The sequence below is a fragment of the Nerophis lumbriciformis genome, linkage group LG03 (assembly GCF_033978685.3).
Source record: "Nerophis lumbriciformis linkage group LG03, RoL_Nlum_v2.1, whole genome shotgun sequence".
NCBI lineage: Eukaryota > Metazoa > Chordata > Actinopteri > Syngnathiformes > Syngnathidae > Nerophis > Nerophis lumbriciformis.
The window spans coordinates 70,216,334-70,234,642 of record NC_084550.2 but is presented as its reverse complement, the minus strand read 5'-3'; positions in this window follow the sequence as shown (position 1 = coordinate 70,234,642).

The following is an 18,309-nucleotide window of genomic DNA, read 5'->3' as shown; positions in this document are numbered from 1 at the left end:
CGTCTTTTCATGAACCGGAAACCTGTCGCTTAGTAGGAGCCATTTTGTGGTCTTTACAGATGTAAACACACAAAGGAAATGAAACGTAATATCCGCGCGCTTCTTCTTCTTCTACGGGGGCGGGTGGTTGCTTACAGTAGAAGAAGAAGCGCTTCCTCTTCTATGGGGGCGGGTGCTTACTTTGGCGGTTGCTTGCGTAGAAGAAGAAGCACTTCCTCTTCTACGGGGAAAAAAGATGGCGGCTGTTTACCGTAGTTGCGAGACCGAAACTTTATGAAAATGAATCTTAATATTAATCCATATATAAAGCGCACCGGGTTATAAGCAGCACTGTCAGCTTTTGAGTAAATTTGTGGTTTTTAGGTGCGGCTAATAGTGCGGAAAATACGGTAAACATTGCGCACTCACGTCGCCTTTTTGTATTGATTACTGCAGCTGTGCACTGGATTCATTCACAAATACAAACTACAACTCACAAACACTTTAGAGTTAGGCTCCACCATCAGAATGTGTACTTAAACTTATAAAGATCACATGGATATTATTCAGTGAGTTGATTCACCAAAACTAACCTGTTATACAGGAGGAAAAAGCACACAGGACGTTTCAATTGTTCACAGACTGGTCGCGCTCATCAGAATGACAAGACACTTCCGGTCTGCAGGTGATAGCATTCTATTGGGAAGAAACGCCCTACTGCCCCCTACTGACCAATGTGAATACTGATAAATGTGTAATGACAGCTCCAAAAACGAATTCAAACCACAAAATAAAATAAATAAATCAACACAAAAATGTGACACATTATGGGTGGGTCACATATGCATGTACAGTAGATGGCAGTATTGTCCTGTTTAAAAGTGTCACAACATTGCTGTTTACGGCAGACAAACTGCTTTACGGTAGACGCTGTTGTTGTGTGTTGTCAACACGTCACTCAGGTCCGCATGGAGCTGGAGGGGGCGTGGCCTCCAGCTCCGCCTGAATTTCGGGAGTTTTTCGGGAGGAAATTTGTCCCGGGAGGTTTTCGGGAGAGGCGCTGAATTTCGGGAGTCTCCCGGAAAATCCGGGAGGGTTGGCAAGTATGGCACAATCTAATACAAGAACTCTTTTAAAAAGTGTCTTCACGGCGATAATCATCTTCACTTGATTGACAGAGATGACACTTATATGGGTTAGCAGCACTGATGGCATTGTGGACAAGTGTGATGATAACAATTAGTGTTGTCCCGGTACCAATATGTACCGGTACCAAAATACATTTTGATACTTTTCCATACTTTTCTAAATAAAGGGGGCCACAAAAAATGGCATTATTGGCTTTATTTGATCAAAAAATCTTAGCGTACATGAAACATATGTTCATTATTGCAAGTTTGTCCTGAAATAAAATAGTGAACATACTAGAGTGCCATACTTGCCAACCCTCCCGGATTTTCCGGGAGACTCCCGAAATTCAGCGCCTCTCCCGAAAACCTCCCGGGACAAATTTTCTCCCGAAAATCTCCCGAAATTCAGGCGGACTCAGGTCCTCCACAATATAAAAAACCGTACCTGCCCAATCACGTTATAACTATAGAATGATGGAGGGCGAGTTCTTGGTTTCTTATGTGTGTTTATTGTTAGGCAGTTTCATTAACGTCCTCCCAGCGTGGCAACAACACACAACAACAGCAGTGACTTTTTTGTATACAGTAAAGCAGTTTGTCTGCCGTAAACAGCAATGTTGTGACACTCTTAAACAGGACAATACTGCCATCTAGTGCATTTGATGAAAGCACTTTTGTGCGTGCCACACAGCAATGCATCATCAGAGAGGGTGTTCAGCATGGTTAGAAAAATAGTGACAGAGAATAGAACAAGGATGGACAATTCAACCCTTAACTCAACAATGAGTAGATGAGTGTTATGTGTGTGTACATGTGTAAATAAATGAACACTGAAATTCAAGTATTTATTTTATATATATATATATATATATATATATAATAAAATATATATATATATATATATATAAATAATAAAAGAAATATATATATATATATATATATATATATATATATAGCTAGAATTCACTGAACGTCAAGTATTTCTTGACGTATCAAAATGTATTTCTTCTATATATATATATATATATATATATATATATATATATATATATATGAAATACTTGACTTGGTGAATTGTAGCTGTAAATATACTCCTCCCCTTTTAGCCACGCCCCCAACCACGCCCCCGTCCCACCCCGACCACGCCCACCCCCACCCCCTCTCCCCACCTCCCGAAATCGGAGATCTCAAGGTTGGCAAGTATGTACTAGACAACTTGTCTTTTAGTAGTAAGTAAACAAACAAAGACTCCTAATTAGTCTGCAGTAACATTGTGTCATTTATACACCTATTATTTTCTACACATTATTAAGGACAAGTGGTAGAAAATGAATTATTAACTTACTTGTTCATTTACTGTTAATATCTGCTTACTTTCTCTTTTAACATGTTCTATCTACACTTCTGCTAAAATGTAATAATCACTTATTCTTCTCTTCTTTGATACTTAACATTAGTTTTGGATGATACCACACATTTAGTTATGGATCCGATACCAAGTAGTTAGAGGATCATACATTGGTCATATTCAAAGTCCTCATGTGTCCAGGGACATATTTACTGACTTTATAAACATAATAGACATTTAAAAAAACTAAAAAAGTGATGCAAAAAAATATCGATGTAATTATAGAAGTATCGACTAGATACACTCCTGTACTTGGTATCATTACAGTGGATGTCAGGTGTATATCCACCAATGGCGTTTGTTTACATTGTGACGCCGGTGAGCTACGGTGTGTAGTGAAGCATGTTTAGATTCGTGGTCCTGCAGTGATAATGATACTTGTAAGAAACTTACTTTATTTGTCGCCATGGAGGCGAGAATTAGCTGCTAGCTAGCTAGCCATGTCTTACGGCACCTCTTCCTGAGGGCATTTCAGTGTCATAACTTCACCTTTATCGTTAGTTTTCAAGCCAAAATGCGTCCGTTCTCCCATTTCTGTCTACACACTGTGTCTGCTTGTAAGTACTCTGTTATTGTGCGCTGCCGAACATGCTCGTCTGCTCGTAAAACCAACAATGACACGACGTGACGACGGCAGGGGGGTGGGGGACCGGTGCTTTTTAGAGGCGGTATAGTACCGAATATGATTCATTAGTATCGCGGTACTATACCGTACAACCCTAAAAACCATAAAACCGCAAATATTTTTTATTGCAACCAAGTCTGGCTATTCAGTCTAGTATAAGCAACACAATGAAACATAATTTAACATTGTTTTGATTTGGAAGTCAACCAATTATTTATATGTTTAACTTTGTAGATTCCACTTACCGTATTTTTCGGACTATAAGTCGCAGTTTTTTCCATAGTTTGGCCGGGGGTGCAACTTATACTCAGGAGCGACTTATGTGTGAAATGATGAACACATTATAATATTATTGATCTCATTCACGTAAGAGACTAGACGTATAAGATTTCATGGGATTTAGCGATTAGGAGTGACAGATTGTTTGGTAAACGTATAGCATGTTCTATATGTTATAGTTATTTGAATGACTCTTACCATAATATGTTACGTTAACATACCAGTTGGTTATTTATGCCTCATATAACGTACACTTATTCAGCCTGTTGTTCACTATTCTTCATTTATTTTAAATTGCCTTTCAAATGTCTATTCTTGCTGTTGGCTTTTAAAAAATACATTTCCCCCAAAAATGCGACTTATACTCCAGTCATACTTGCCAACCCTCCCGAATTTTCCGGGACACTCCCGAAATTCAGCGCCTCTCCCGAAAACCTCCCGGGACAAATATTCTCCCGAAAATCTCCCGATTTTCAGCCGGAGCTGGAAGCCACGCCCCCTCCAGCTCCATGCAGACCTGAGTGAGGACAGCCTTTTTTCATGACGGGAGGACAACAGGGTGACAAGAACTAAATCATCCAGACTAGAGATAAATTGTATTATTATGTTTATCTTACCTAAAAATAAATATATTTATTAATTAAAAAAAACAAATAACTAAATACATTTTTACTATATTTTGCTAAAAACATCAAAATTTATTGTATTTCTATATATATTTTTTCGTGACTCCTTATTACAGCCAGCCATAGAATTATACATTAAAATAAACATATTTGAAATAATTGATTTTAAATTATCATAATAATTCACTTAAAATGACCATATTTAATTATTAAAATAATTGCTTGTTTATCAACAACTTTAGCATTTTATTCATTACATTTTGAAACTCTCAGAAGCCAAGTTATGTTATATTCCTTAATATTTATTTATGCAAGTTTGAAGTATCAATTATCTAAACACAGTTTTGTTTGCATATTTTCAGGATGTAGATATATATATATATATATATGTATGAAATACTTGACTTGGTGAATTCTAGCTGTCAATATACTCCTCCCCTCTTAACCACGCCCCCAACCACGCCCCGCCCCACCCCCGACCACGCCCCCACCCCCCACCTCCCGAAATTGGAGGTCTCAAGGTTGGCAAGTATGACTCCAGTGCGACTTATATGTGTTTTTTTCCTTCTTTATTATGCATTCGGCAGGTGCGACTTATACTCCGGTGCGACTTATACTCCAAAAAATGCGGTATTTGCGTTCTTTACAAACACTGTGGTTAAAGACAGCAATCATGTTATATTAACAAATCAGTGGAATTGTTTTCACTATAGCGCTTCTATTCAACCACAAGTAGAATACAAACATTTGAAAATAAGCTCTAATTAATAAAATATCTAGACAAAATGGTGATTGCCTTCCTTGCCTAGAGCAAAACATAAAGCCTCAATATCAACTGGTACAAAGCAAGACATAACCATGGCAATTGAAGCAACTGAATGAAAGCAGACTTCAGGGCGTGTAGGCAATTGGCAAACATAGTATTCTACGTCTCATCTTACCTTATTTCTCACATTGCAGCAAATTGAGAGAAAACACCAAGGTAGTATCCGTCATTGTCCAAGTTGAGGTCAAAGCCTCTCAGCCGTGTCCCAGGGCTATTTTAGGCCGTGTAGCACGGTGGCCAATTTGCTTAATCTTTGTCCGGCATTCCAAAGTAAGGCCAGCATTCAAAAAAACAGCGAAAACATCAACACACTGAATGTGCTGTTTCAGAAATAGATTTGCGTGGAAGAACGGGATTACAACTCTGGTAGACATCACTAACTCATTAGCCACCCGGTTTCCATTTCAAAGAAAAAGCGGAGCTGACTTTTAGGCTTCGAAAGTGGTGCAATGAGGATGGAAGTTAATGGTATCCTCAGTTCAGACGATAACAGGAAGGAATCCTCTCTCCTGCACAGTTGACTTGAACTGCTAGCATCTGCAAGTAGGCTGCATAATCAGATTGGGGATGTCTTGGCCTAATAGGGATTAGTTGGAAGAGTGTGTCAGACTGTGGTAGTGCACAGACCCAAAGGAGACGAGGGAAGCTCGCCATACCATGTAGAACATGAAGTAGTACCAACGTTTTAGCAGACTATGCTCAATGTCGTTAACAGTGGATCACTTCATGGAGTTTAATTCACTTATATGCAGTTGGTCAAAAAAAAGTGCGTTTTGTATCTGTGTACCTTTACCTGGAGCAGAGGTCGGCAACCCAAAACGTTGAAAGAGCCATATTGGATCGAAAATACAAAAAAAAACTAATCTGTTTGGAGCCACAAAAAATGAAAAGCCGTAAATAAGTGTTATAAAGAAGACAACACATGATGTAAGTGTCTATATTAGCTATATTAGCCTACTATCAAAATGACTTTAAAAGTCTTATATAAGTGTTATAATGAAGGCAACACATGATGTAAGTGTCTATATTAGCTATATTAGCCTACTATCAAAATGACTTTAAAAGTCTGGTATAAGTGTTATAATGAAGACAACACATGATGTGAGTATCTATAATAGCCTACTATCAAAATGACTTTAAAAGTCTTATATAAGTGTTATAATGAAGGCAACATATGATGTAAGTGTCTATATTAGCTATAATAGCCTACTATCAAAATGACTTTAAAAGTCTTATATAAGTGTTATAATGAAGACAACACATGATGTAAGTGTCTATATTAGCTATAATAGCCTACTATCAAAATGACTTTAAAAGTCTTATATAAGTGTTATAATGAAGACAACACATGATGTAAGTGTCTATATTAGCTATATTAGCCTACTATCAAAATGACTTTAAAAGTCTTATATAAGTGTTATAATGAAGGCAAAACATGATGTAAGTGTCTATATTAGCCTACTCTCAAAATGACTTTAAAAGTCTTATATAAGTGTTATAATGAAGACAACACATGATGTAAGTGTCTATATTAGCTATAATAGCCTACTATCAAAATGACTTTAAAAGTCTTATATAAGTGTTATAATGAAGACAACACATGATGTAAGTGTCTATATTAGCTATATTAGCCTACTATCAAAATTACTTTAAAAGTCTTATATAAGTGTTATAATGAAGGCAAAACATGATGTAAGTGTCTATATTAGCCTACTATCAAAATGACTTTAAAAGTCTTATATAAGTGTTATAATGAAGGCAACACATGATGTAAGTGTCTATATTAGCTATATAGCCTACTATCAAAATGACTTTAAAAGTCTTATATAAGTGTTATAATGAAGGCAAAACATGATGTAAGTGTCTATATTAGCCTACTATCAAAATGACTTTAAAAGTCTTATATAAGTGTTATAATGAAGACAACACGTGATGTAAGTGTCTATATTAGCTATAATAGCCTACTATCAAAATGACTTTAAAAGTCTTATATAAGTGTTATAATGAAGACAACACATGATGTAAGTGTCTATATTAGCTATATTAGCCTACTATCAAAATGACTTTAAAAGTCTTGTATAAGTGTTATAATGAAGGCAACACATGATGTAAGAGTCTATATTAGCCTACTATCAAAATGACTTTAAAAGTCTTATATAAGTGTTATAATGAAGACAACACATGATGTAAGTGTCTATATTAGCTATATTAGCCTACTATCAAAATGACTTTAAAAGTCTTATATAAGTGTTATAATGAAGGCAAAACATGATGTAAGTGTCTATATTAGCCTACTATCAAAATGACTTTAAAAGTCTTATATAAGTGTTATAATGAAGACAACACATGATGTAAGTGTCTATATTAGCTATAATAGCCTACTATCAAAATGACTTTAAAAGTCTTATATAAGTGTTATAATGAAGACAACACATGATGTAAGTGTCTATATTAGCTATATAGCCTACTATCAAAATGACTTTAAAAGTCTTATATAAGTGTTATAATGAAGGCAAAACATGATGTAAGTGTCTATATTAGCCTACTATCAAAATGACTTTAAAAGTCTTATATAAGTGTTATAATGAAGACAACACATGATGTAAGTGTCTATATTAGCTATATTAGCCTACTATCAAAATGACTTTAAAGTCTTGTATAAGTGTTATAATGAAGGCAACACATGATGTAAGAGTCTATATTAGCCTACTATCAAAATGACTTTAAAAGTCTTATATAAGTGTTGTAATGAAGACAACACATGATGTAAGTGTCTATATTAGTTATATTAGCCTACTATCAAAATGACTTTAAAAGTCTTATATAAGTGTTATAATGAAGGCAAAACATGATGTAAGTGTCTATATTAGCCTACTATCAAAATGACTTTAAAAGTCTTATATAAGTGTTATAATGAAGACAACACATGATGTAAGTGTCTATATTAGCTATAATAGCCTACTATCAAAATGACTTTAAAAGTCTTATATAAGTGTTATAATGAAGACAACACATGATGTAAGTGTCTATATTAGCTATATTAGCCTACTATCAAAATGACTTTAAAAGTCTTATATAAGTGTTATAATGAAGGCAAAACATGATGTAAGTGTCTATATTAGCCTACTATCAAAATGACTTTAAAAGTCTTATATAAGTGTTATAATGAAGACAACACATGATGTAAGTGTCTATATTAGCTATAATAGCCTACTATCAAAATGACTTTAAAAGTCTTATATAAGTGTTATAATGAAGACAACACATGATGTAAGTGTCTATATTAGCTATATTAGCCTACTATCAAAATGACTTTAAAAGTGTTGTATAAGTGTTATAATGAAGGCAACACATGATGTAAGAGTCTATATTAGCCTACTATCAAAATGACTTTAAAAGTCTTATATAAGTGTTATAATGAAGACAACACATGATGTAAGTGTCTATATTAGTTATATTAGCCTACTATCAAAATGACTTTAAAAGTCTTATATAAGTGTTATAATGAAGGCAACACATGATGTAAGTGTCTATATTAGCTATATTAGCCTACTATCAAAATGACTTTAAAAGTCTTATATAAGTGTTATAATGAAGGCAAAACATGATGTAAGTGTCTATATTAGCCTACTATCAAAATGACTTTAAAAGTCTTATATAAGTGTTATAATGAAGACAACACATGATGTAAGTGTCTATATTAGCTATATAGCCTACTATCAAAATGACTTTAAAAGTCTTATATACGTGTTATAATGAAGGCAAAACATGATGTAAGTGTTTATATTAGCCTACTATCAAAATGACTTTAAAAGTCTTATATAAGTGTTATAATGAAGACAACACATGATGTAAGTGTCTATATTAGCTATATTAGCCTACTATCAAAATGACTTTAAAAGTCTTGTATAAGTGTTATAATGAAGGCAACACATGATGTAAGAGTCTATATTAGCCTACTATCAAAATGACTTTAAAAGTCTTATATAAGTGTTGTAATGAAGACAACACATGATGTAAGTGTCTATATTAGTTATATTAGCCTACTATCAAAATGACTTTAAAAGTCTTATATAAGTGTTATAATGAAGGCAAAACATGATGTAAGTGTCTATATTAGCCTACTATCAAAATGACTTTAAAAGTCTTATATAAGTGTTATAATGAAGACAACACATGATGTAAGTGTCTATATTAGCTATATTAGCCTACTATCAGAATGACTTTAAAAGTCTTGTATAAGTGTTATAATGAAGGCAACACATGATGTAAGAGTCTATATTAGCCTACTATCAAAATGACTTTAAAAGTCTTATATAAGTGTTGTAATGAAGACAACACATGATGTAAGTGTCTATATTAGTTATATTAGCCTACTATCAAAATGACTTTAAAAGTCTTATATAAGTGTTATAATGAAGGCAAAACATGATGTAAGTGTCTATATTAGCCTACTATCAAAATGACTTTAAAAGTCTTATATAAGTGTTATAATGAAGGCAACATATGATGTAAGTGTCTATATTAGCTATAATAGCCTACTATCAAAATGACTTTAAAAGTCTTATATAAGTGTTATAATGAAGACAACACATAATGTAAGTGTCTATATTAGCTATATTAGCCTACTATCAAAATGACTTTAAAAGTCTTGTATAAGTGTTATAATGAAGGCAACACATGATGTAAGAGTCTATATTAGCCTACTATCAAAATGACTTTAAAAGTCTTATATAAGTGTTATAATGAAGACAACACATGATGTAAGTGTCTGTATTAGTTATATTAGCCTACTATCAAAATGACTTTAAAAGTCTTGTATAAGTGTTATAATGAAGGCAACACATGATGTAAGAGTCTATATTAGCCTACTATCAAAATGACTTTAAAAGTCTTATATAAGTGTTATAATGAAGACAACACATGATGTACGGTAAGTGTCTGTATTAGCTATATTAGCCTACTATCAAAATGACTTTAAAAGTCTTATATAAGTGTTATAATGAAGGCAACACATGATGTAAGTGTCTATATTAGCTATATAGCCTACTATCAAAATGACTTTAAAAGTCTTATATACGTGTTATAATGAAGGCAAAACATGATGTAAGTGTCTATATTAGCCTACTATCAAAATGACTTTAAAAGTCTTATATAAGTGTTATAATGAAGACAACACATGATGTAAGTGTCTATATTAGCTATATTAGCCTACTATCAAAATGACTTTAAAAGTCTGGTATAAGTGTTATAATGAAGACAACACATGATGTGAGTATCTATAATAGCCTACTATCAAAATGACTTTAAAAGTCTTATATAAGTGTTATAATGAAGGCAACACATGATGTAAGTGTCTATATTAGCTATAATAGCCTACTATCAAAATGACTTTAAAAGTCTTATATAAGTGTTATAATGAAGACAACACATGATGTAAGTGTCTATATTAGCTATATTAGCCTACTATCAAAATGACTTTAAAAGTCTTGTATAAGTGTTATAATGAAGGCAACACATGATGTAAGAGTCTATATTAGCCTACTATCAAAATGACTTTAAAAGTCTTATATAAGTGTTATAATGAAGACAACACATGATGTAAGTGTCTATATTAGCTATAATAGCCTACTATCAAAATGACTTTAAAAGTCTTATATAAGTGTTATAATGAAGACAACACATGATGTAAGTGTCTATATTAGCTATATTAGCCTACTATCAAAATGACTTTAAAAGTCTTATATAAGTGTTATAATGAAGGCAAAACATGATGTAAGTGTCTATATTAGCCTACTATCAAAATGACTTTAAAAGTCTTATATAAGTGTTATAATGAAGACAACACATGATGTAAGTGTCTATATTAGCTATATTAGCCTACTATCAAAATGACTTTAAAAGTCTTGTATAAGTGTTATAATGAAGGCAACACATGATGTAAGAGTCTATATTAGCCTACTATCAAAATGACTTTAAAAGTCTTATATAAGTGTTATAATGAAGACAACACATGATGTAAGTGTCTATATTAGCTATATTAGCCCACTATCAAAATGACTTTAAAAGTCTTATATAAGTGTTATAATGAAGGCAAAACATGATGTAAGTGTCTATATTAGCCTACTATCAAAATGACTTTAAAAGTCTTATATAAGTGTTATAATGAAGACAACACATGATGTAAGTGTCTATATTAGCTATAATAGCCTACTATCAAAATGACTTTAAAAGTCTTATATAAGTGTTATAATGAAGACAACACATGATGTAAGTGTCTATATTAGCTATATTAGCCTACTATCAAAATGACTTTAAAAGTCTTGTATAAGTGTTATAATGAAGGCAAAACATGATGTAAGTGTCTATATTAGCCTACTATCAAAATGACTTTAAAAGTCTTATATAAGTGTTATAATGAAGACAACACATGATGTAAGTGTCTATATTAGCTATATTAGCCTACTATCAAAATGACTTTAAAAGTCTTATATAAGTGTTATAATGAAGGCAAAACATGATGTAAGTGTCTATATTAGCCTACTATCAAAATGACTTTAAAAGTCTTATATAAGTGTTATAATGAAGACAACACATGATGTAAGTGTCTATATTAGCTATATAGCCTACTATCAAAATGACTTTAAAAGTTTTATATACGTGTTATAATGAAGGCAAAACATGATGTAAGTGTTTATATTAGCCTACTATCAAAATGACTTTAAAAGTCTTATATAAGTGTTATAATGAAGACAACACATGATGTAAGTGTCTATATTAGCTATATTAGCCTACTATCAAAATGACTTTAAAAGTCTTGTATAAGTGTTATAATGAAGGCAACACATGATGTAAGAGTCTATATTAGCCTACTATCAAAATGACTTTAAAAGTCTTATATAAGTGTTGTAATGAAGACAACACATGATGTAAGTGTCTATATTAGTTATATTAGCCTACTATCAAAATGACTTTAAAAGTCTTATATAAGTGTTATAATGAAGGCAAAACATGATGTAAGTGTCTATATTAGCCTACTATCAAAATGACTTTAAAAGTCTTATATAAGTGTTATAATGAAGACAACACATGATGTAAGTGTCTATATTAGCTATATTAGCCTACTATCAAAATGACTTTAAAAGTCTTGTATAAGTGTTATAATGAAGGCAACACATGATGTAAGAGTCTATATTAGCCTACTATCAAAATGACTTTAAAAGTCTTATATAAGTGTTGTAATGAAGACAACACATGATGTAAGTGTCTATATTAGTTATATTAGCCTACTATCAAAATGACTTTAAAAGTCTTATATAAGTGTTATAATGAAGGCAAAACATGATGTAAGTGTCTATATTAGCCTACTATCAAAATGACTTTAAAAGTCTTATATAAGTGTTATAATGAAGGCAACATATGATGTAAGTGTCTATATTAGCTATAATAGCCTACTATCAAAATGACTTTAAAAGTCTTATATAAGTGTTATAATGAAGACAACACATAATGTAAGTGTCTATATTAGCTATATTAGCCTACTATCAAAATGACTTTAAAAGTCTTGTATAAGTGTTATAATGAAGGCAACACATGATGTAAGAGTCTATATTAGCCTACTATCAAAATGACTTTAAAAGTCTTATATAAGTGTTGTAATGAAGACAACACATGATGTAAGTGTCTATATTAGTTATATTAGCCTACTATCAAAATGACTTTAAAAGTCTTATATAAGTGTTATAATGAAGGCAAAACATGATGTAAGTGTCTATATTAGCCTACTATCAAAATGACTTTAAAAGTCTTATATAAGTGTTATAATGAAGGCAACATATGATGTAAGTGTCTATATTAGCTATAATAGCCTACTATCAAAATGACTTTAAAAGTCTTATATAAGTGTTATAATGAAGACAACACATAATGTAAGTGTCTATATTAGCTATATTAGCCTACTATCAAAATGACTTTAAAAGTCTTGTATAAGTGTTATAATGAAGGCAACACATGATGTAAGAGTCTATATTAGCCTACTATCAAAATGACTTTAAAAGTCTTATATAAGTGTTATAATGAAGACAACACATGATGTAAGTGTCTGTATTAGTTATATTAGCCTACTATCAAAATGACTTTAAAAGTCTTGTATAAGTGTTATAATGAAGGCAACACATGATGTAAGAGTCTATATTAGCCTACTATCAAAATGACTTTAAAAGTCTTATATAAGTGTTATAATGAAGACAACACATGATGTACGGTAAGTGTCTGTATTAGCTATATTAGCCTACTATCAAAATGACTTTAAAAGTCTTATATAAGTGTTATAATGAAGGCAACACATGATGTAAGTGTCTATATTAGCTATATAGCCTACTATCAAAATGACTTTAAAAGTCTTATATACGTGTTATAATGAAGGCAAAACATGATGTAAGTGTCTATATTAGCCTACTATCAAAATGACTTTAAAAGTCTTATATAAGTGTTATAATGAAGACAACACATGATGTACGGTAAGTGTCTGTATTAGCTATATTAGCCTACTATCAAAATGACTTTAAAAGTCTTATATAAGTGTTATAATGAAGGCAACACATGATGTAAGTGTCTATATTAGCTATATAGCCTACTATCAAAATGACTTTAAAAGTCTTATATACGTGTTAAAATGAAGACAACACATGATGTAAGTGTCTATATTAGCTATATTAGCCTACTATCAAAATGACTTTAAAAGTCTGGTATAAGTGTTATAATGAAGACAACACATGATGTGAGTATCTATAATAGCCTACTATCAAAATGACTTTAAAAGTCTTATATAAGTGTTATAATGAAGGCAACACATGATGTAAGTGTCTATATTAGCTATAATAGCCTACTATCAAAATGACTTTAAAAGTCTTATATAAGTGTTATAATGAAGACAACACATGATGTAAGTGTCTATATTAGCTATATTAGCCTACTATCAAAATGACTTTAAAAGTCTTGTATAAGTGTTATAATGAAGGCAACACATGATGTAAGAGTCTATATTAGCCTACTATCAAAATGACTTTAAAAGTCTTATATAAGTGTTATAATGAAGACAACACATGATGTAAGTGTCTATATTAGCTATAATAGCCTACTATCAAAATGACTTTAAAAGTCTTATATAAGTGTTATAATGAAGACAACACATGATGTAAGTGTCTATATTAGCTATATTAGCCTACTATCAAAATGACTTTAAAAGTCTTATATAAGTGTTATAATGAAGGCAAAACATGATGTAAGTGTCTATATTAGCCTACTATCAAACAGACTTTAAAAGTCTTATATAAGTGTTATAATGAAGACAACACATGATGTAAGTGTCTATTTTAGCTATATTAGCCTACTATCAAAATGACTTTAAAAGTCTTGTATAAGTGTTATAATGAAGGCAACACATGATGTAAGAGTCTATATTAGCCTACTATCAAAATGACTTTAAAAGTCTTATATAAGTGTTATAATGAAGACAACACATGATGTAAGTGTCTATATTAGCTATATTAGCCCACTATCAAAATGACTTTAAAAGTCTTATATAAGTGTTATAATGAAGGCAAAACATGATGTAAGTGTCTATATTAGCCTACTATCAAAATGACTTTAAAAGTCTTATATAAGTGTTATAATGAAGACAACACATGATGTAAGTGTCTATATTAGCTATAATAGCCTACTATCAAAATGACTTTAAAAGTCTTATATAAGTGTTATAATGAAGACAACACATGATGTAAGTGTCTATATTAGCTATATTAGCCTACTATCAAAATGACTTTAAAAGTCTTATATAAGTGTTATAATGAAGGCAAAACATGATGTAAGTGTCTATATTAGCCTACTATCAAAATGACTTTAAAAGTCTTATATAAGTGTTATAATGAAGACAACACATGATGTAAGTGTCTATATTAGCTATATTAGCCTACTATCAAAATGACTTTAAAAGTCTTGTATAAGTGTTATAATGAAGGCAACACATGATGTAAGAGTCTATATTAGCCTACTATCAAAATGACTTTAAAAGTCTTATATAAGTGTTGTAATGAAGACAACACATGATGTAAGTGTCTATATTAGTTATATTAGCCTACTATCAAAATGACTTTAAAAGTCTTATATAAGTGTTATAATGAAGGCAAAACATGATGTAAGTGTCTATATTAGCCTACTATCAAAATGACTTTAAAAGTCTTATATAAGTGTTATAATGAAGGCAACATATGATGTAAGTGTCTATATTAGCTATAATAGCCTACTATCAAAATGACTTTAAAAGTCTTATATAAGTGTTATAATGAAGACAACACATAATGTAAGTGTCTATATTAGCTATATTAGCCTACTATCAAAATGACTTTAAAAGTCTTGTATAAGTGTTATAATGAAGGCAACACATGATGTAAGAGTCTATATTAGCCTACTATCAAAATGACTTTAAAAGTCTTATATAAGTGTTATAATGAAGACAACACATGATGTAAGTGTCTGTATTAGTTATATTAGCCTACTATCAAAATGACTTTAAAAGTCTTATATAAGTGTTATAATGAAGGCAACACATGATGTAAGTGTCTATATTAGCTATATTAGCCTACTATCAAAATGACTTTAAAAGTCTTGTATAAGTGTTATAATGAAGGCAACACATGATGTAAGAGTCTATATTAGCCTACTATCAAAATGACTTTAAAAGTCTTATATAAGTGTTATAATGAAGACAACACATGATGTAAGTGTCTGTATTAGTTATATTAGCCTACTATCAAAATGACTTTAAAAGTCTTATATAAGTGTTATAATGAAGGCAACACATGATGTAAGTGTCTATATTAGCTATATAGCCTACTATCAAAATGACTTTAAAAGTCTGGTGTAAGTGTTATAATGAAGACAACTCATGATGTAAGTGTCTATATTAGTTATATTAGCCTACTATCAAAATGACTTTAAAAGTCTTATATAAGTGTTATAATGAAGGCAACACATGATGTAAGTGTCTATATTAGCTATATAGCCTACTATCAAAATGACTTTAAAAGTCTTATATACGTGTTATAATGAAGGCAAAACATGATGTAAGTGTCTATATTAGCCTACTATCAAAATGACTTTAAAAGTCTTATATAAGTGTTATAATGAAGACAACACATGATGTAAGTGTCTATATTAGCTATATTAGCCTACTATCAAAATGACTTTAAAAGTCTGGTATAAGTGTTATAATGAAGACAACACATGATGTGAGTATCTATAATAGCCTACTATCAAAATGACTTTAAAAGTCTTATATAAGTGTTATAATGAAGACAACACATGATATAAGTGTCTATATTAGCTATAATAGCCTACTATCAAAATGACTTTAAAAGTCTTATATAAGTGTTATAATGAAGACAACACATGATGTAAGTGTCTATATTAGCTATATTAGCCTACTATCAAAATGACTTTAAAAGTGTTGTATAAGTGTTATAATGAAGGCAACACATGATGTAAGAGTCTATATTAGCCTACTATCAAAATGACTTTAAAAGTCTTATATAAGTGTTATAATGAAGACAACACATGATGTAAGTGTCTATATTAGTTATATTAGCCTACTATCAAAATGACTTTAAAAGTCTTATATAAGTGTTATAATGAAGGCAACACATGATGTATGTGTCTATATTAGCTATATTAGCCTACTATCAAAATGACTTTAAAAGTCTTATATAAGTGTTATAATGAAGGCAAAACATGATGTAAGTGTCTATATTAGCCTACTATCAAAATGACTTTAAAAGTCTTATATAAGTGTTATAATGAAGACAACACATGATGTAAGTGTCTATATTAGCTATATAGCCTACTATCAAAATGACTTTAAAAGTCTTATATACGTGTTATAATGAAGGCAAAACATGATGTAAGTGTTTATATTAGCCTACTATCAAAATGACTTTAAAAGTCTTATATAAGTGTTATAATGAAGACAACACATGATGTAAGTGTCTATATTAGCTATATTAGCCTACTATCAAAATGACTTTAAAAGTCTTGTATAAGTGTTATAATGAAGGCAACACATGATGTAAGAGTCTATATTAGCCTACTATCAAAATGACTTTAAAAGTCTTATATAAGTGTTGTAATGAAGACAACACATGATGTAAGTGTCTATATTAGTTATATTAGCCTACTATCAAAATGACTTTAAAAGTCTTATATAAGTGTTATAATGAAGGCAAAACATGATGTAAGTGTCTATATTAGCCTACTATCAAAATGACTTTAAAAGTCTTATATAAGTGTTATAATGAAGGCAAAACATGATGTAAGTGTCTATATTAGCCTACTATCAAAATGACTTTAAAAGTCTTATATAAGTGTTATAATGAAGACAACACATGATGTAAGTGTCTATATTAGCTATATTAGCCTACTATCAAAATGACTTTAAAAGTCTTGTATGAGTGTTATAATGAAGGCAACACATGATGTAAGAGTCTATATTAGCCTACTATCAAAATGACTTTAAAAGTCTTATATAAGTGTTGTAATGAAGACAACACATGATGTAAGTGTCTATATTAGTTATATTAGCCTACTATCAAAATGACTTTAAAAGTCTTATATAAGTGTTATAATGAAGGCAAAACATGATGTAAGTGTCTATATTAGCCTACTATCAAAATGACTTTAAAAGTCTTATATAAGTGTTATAATGAAGGCAAAACATGATGTAAGTGTCTATATTAGCCTACTATCAAAATGACTTTAAAAGTCTTATATAAGTGTTATAATGAAGACAACACATGATGTAAGTGTCTATATTAGCTATATTAGCCTACTATCAAAATGACTTTAAAAGTCTTGTATGAGTGTTATAATGAAGGCAACACATGATGTAAGAGTCTATATTAGCCTACTATCAAAATGACTTTAAAAGTCTTATATAAGTGTTGTAATGAAGACAACACATGATGTAAGTGTCTATATTAGTTATATTAGCCTACTATCAAAATGACTTTAAAAGTCTTATATAAGTGTTATAATGAAGGCAAAACATGATGTAAGTGTCTATATTAGCCTACTATCAAAATGACTTTAAAAGTCTTATATAAGTGTTATAATGAAGGCAACATATGATGTAAGAGTCTATATTAGCCTACTATCAAAATGACTTTAAAAGTCTTATATAAGTGTTATAATGAAGACAACACATGATGTAAGTGTCTGTATTAGTTATATTAGCCTACTATCAAAATGACTTTAAAAGTCTTATATAAGTGTTATAATGAAGGCAACACATGATGTAAGTGTCTATATTAGCTATATAGCCTACTATCAAAATGACTTTAAAAGTCTGGTGTAAGTGTTATAATGAAGACAACTCATGATGTAAG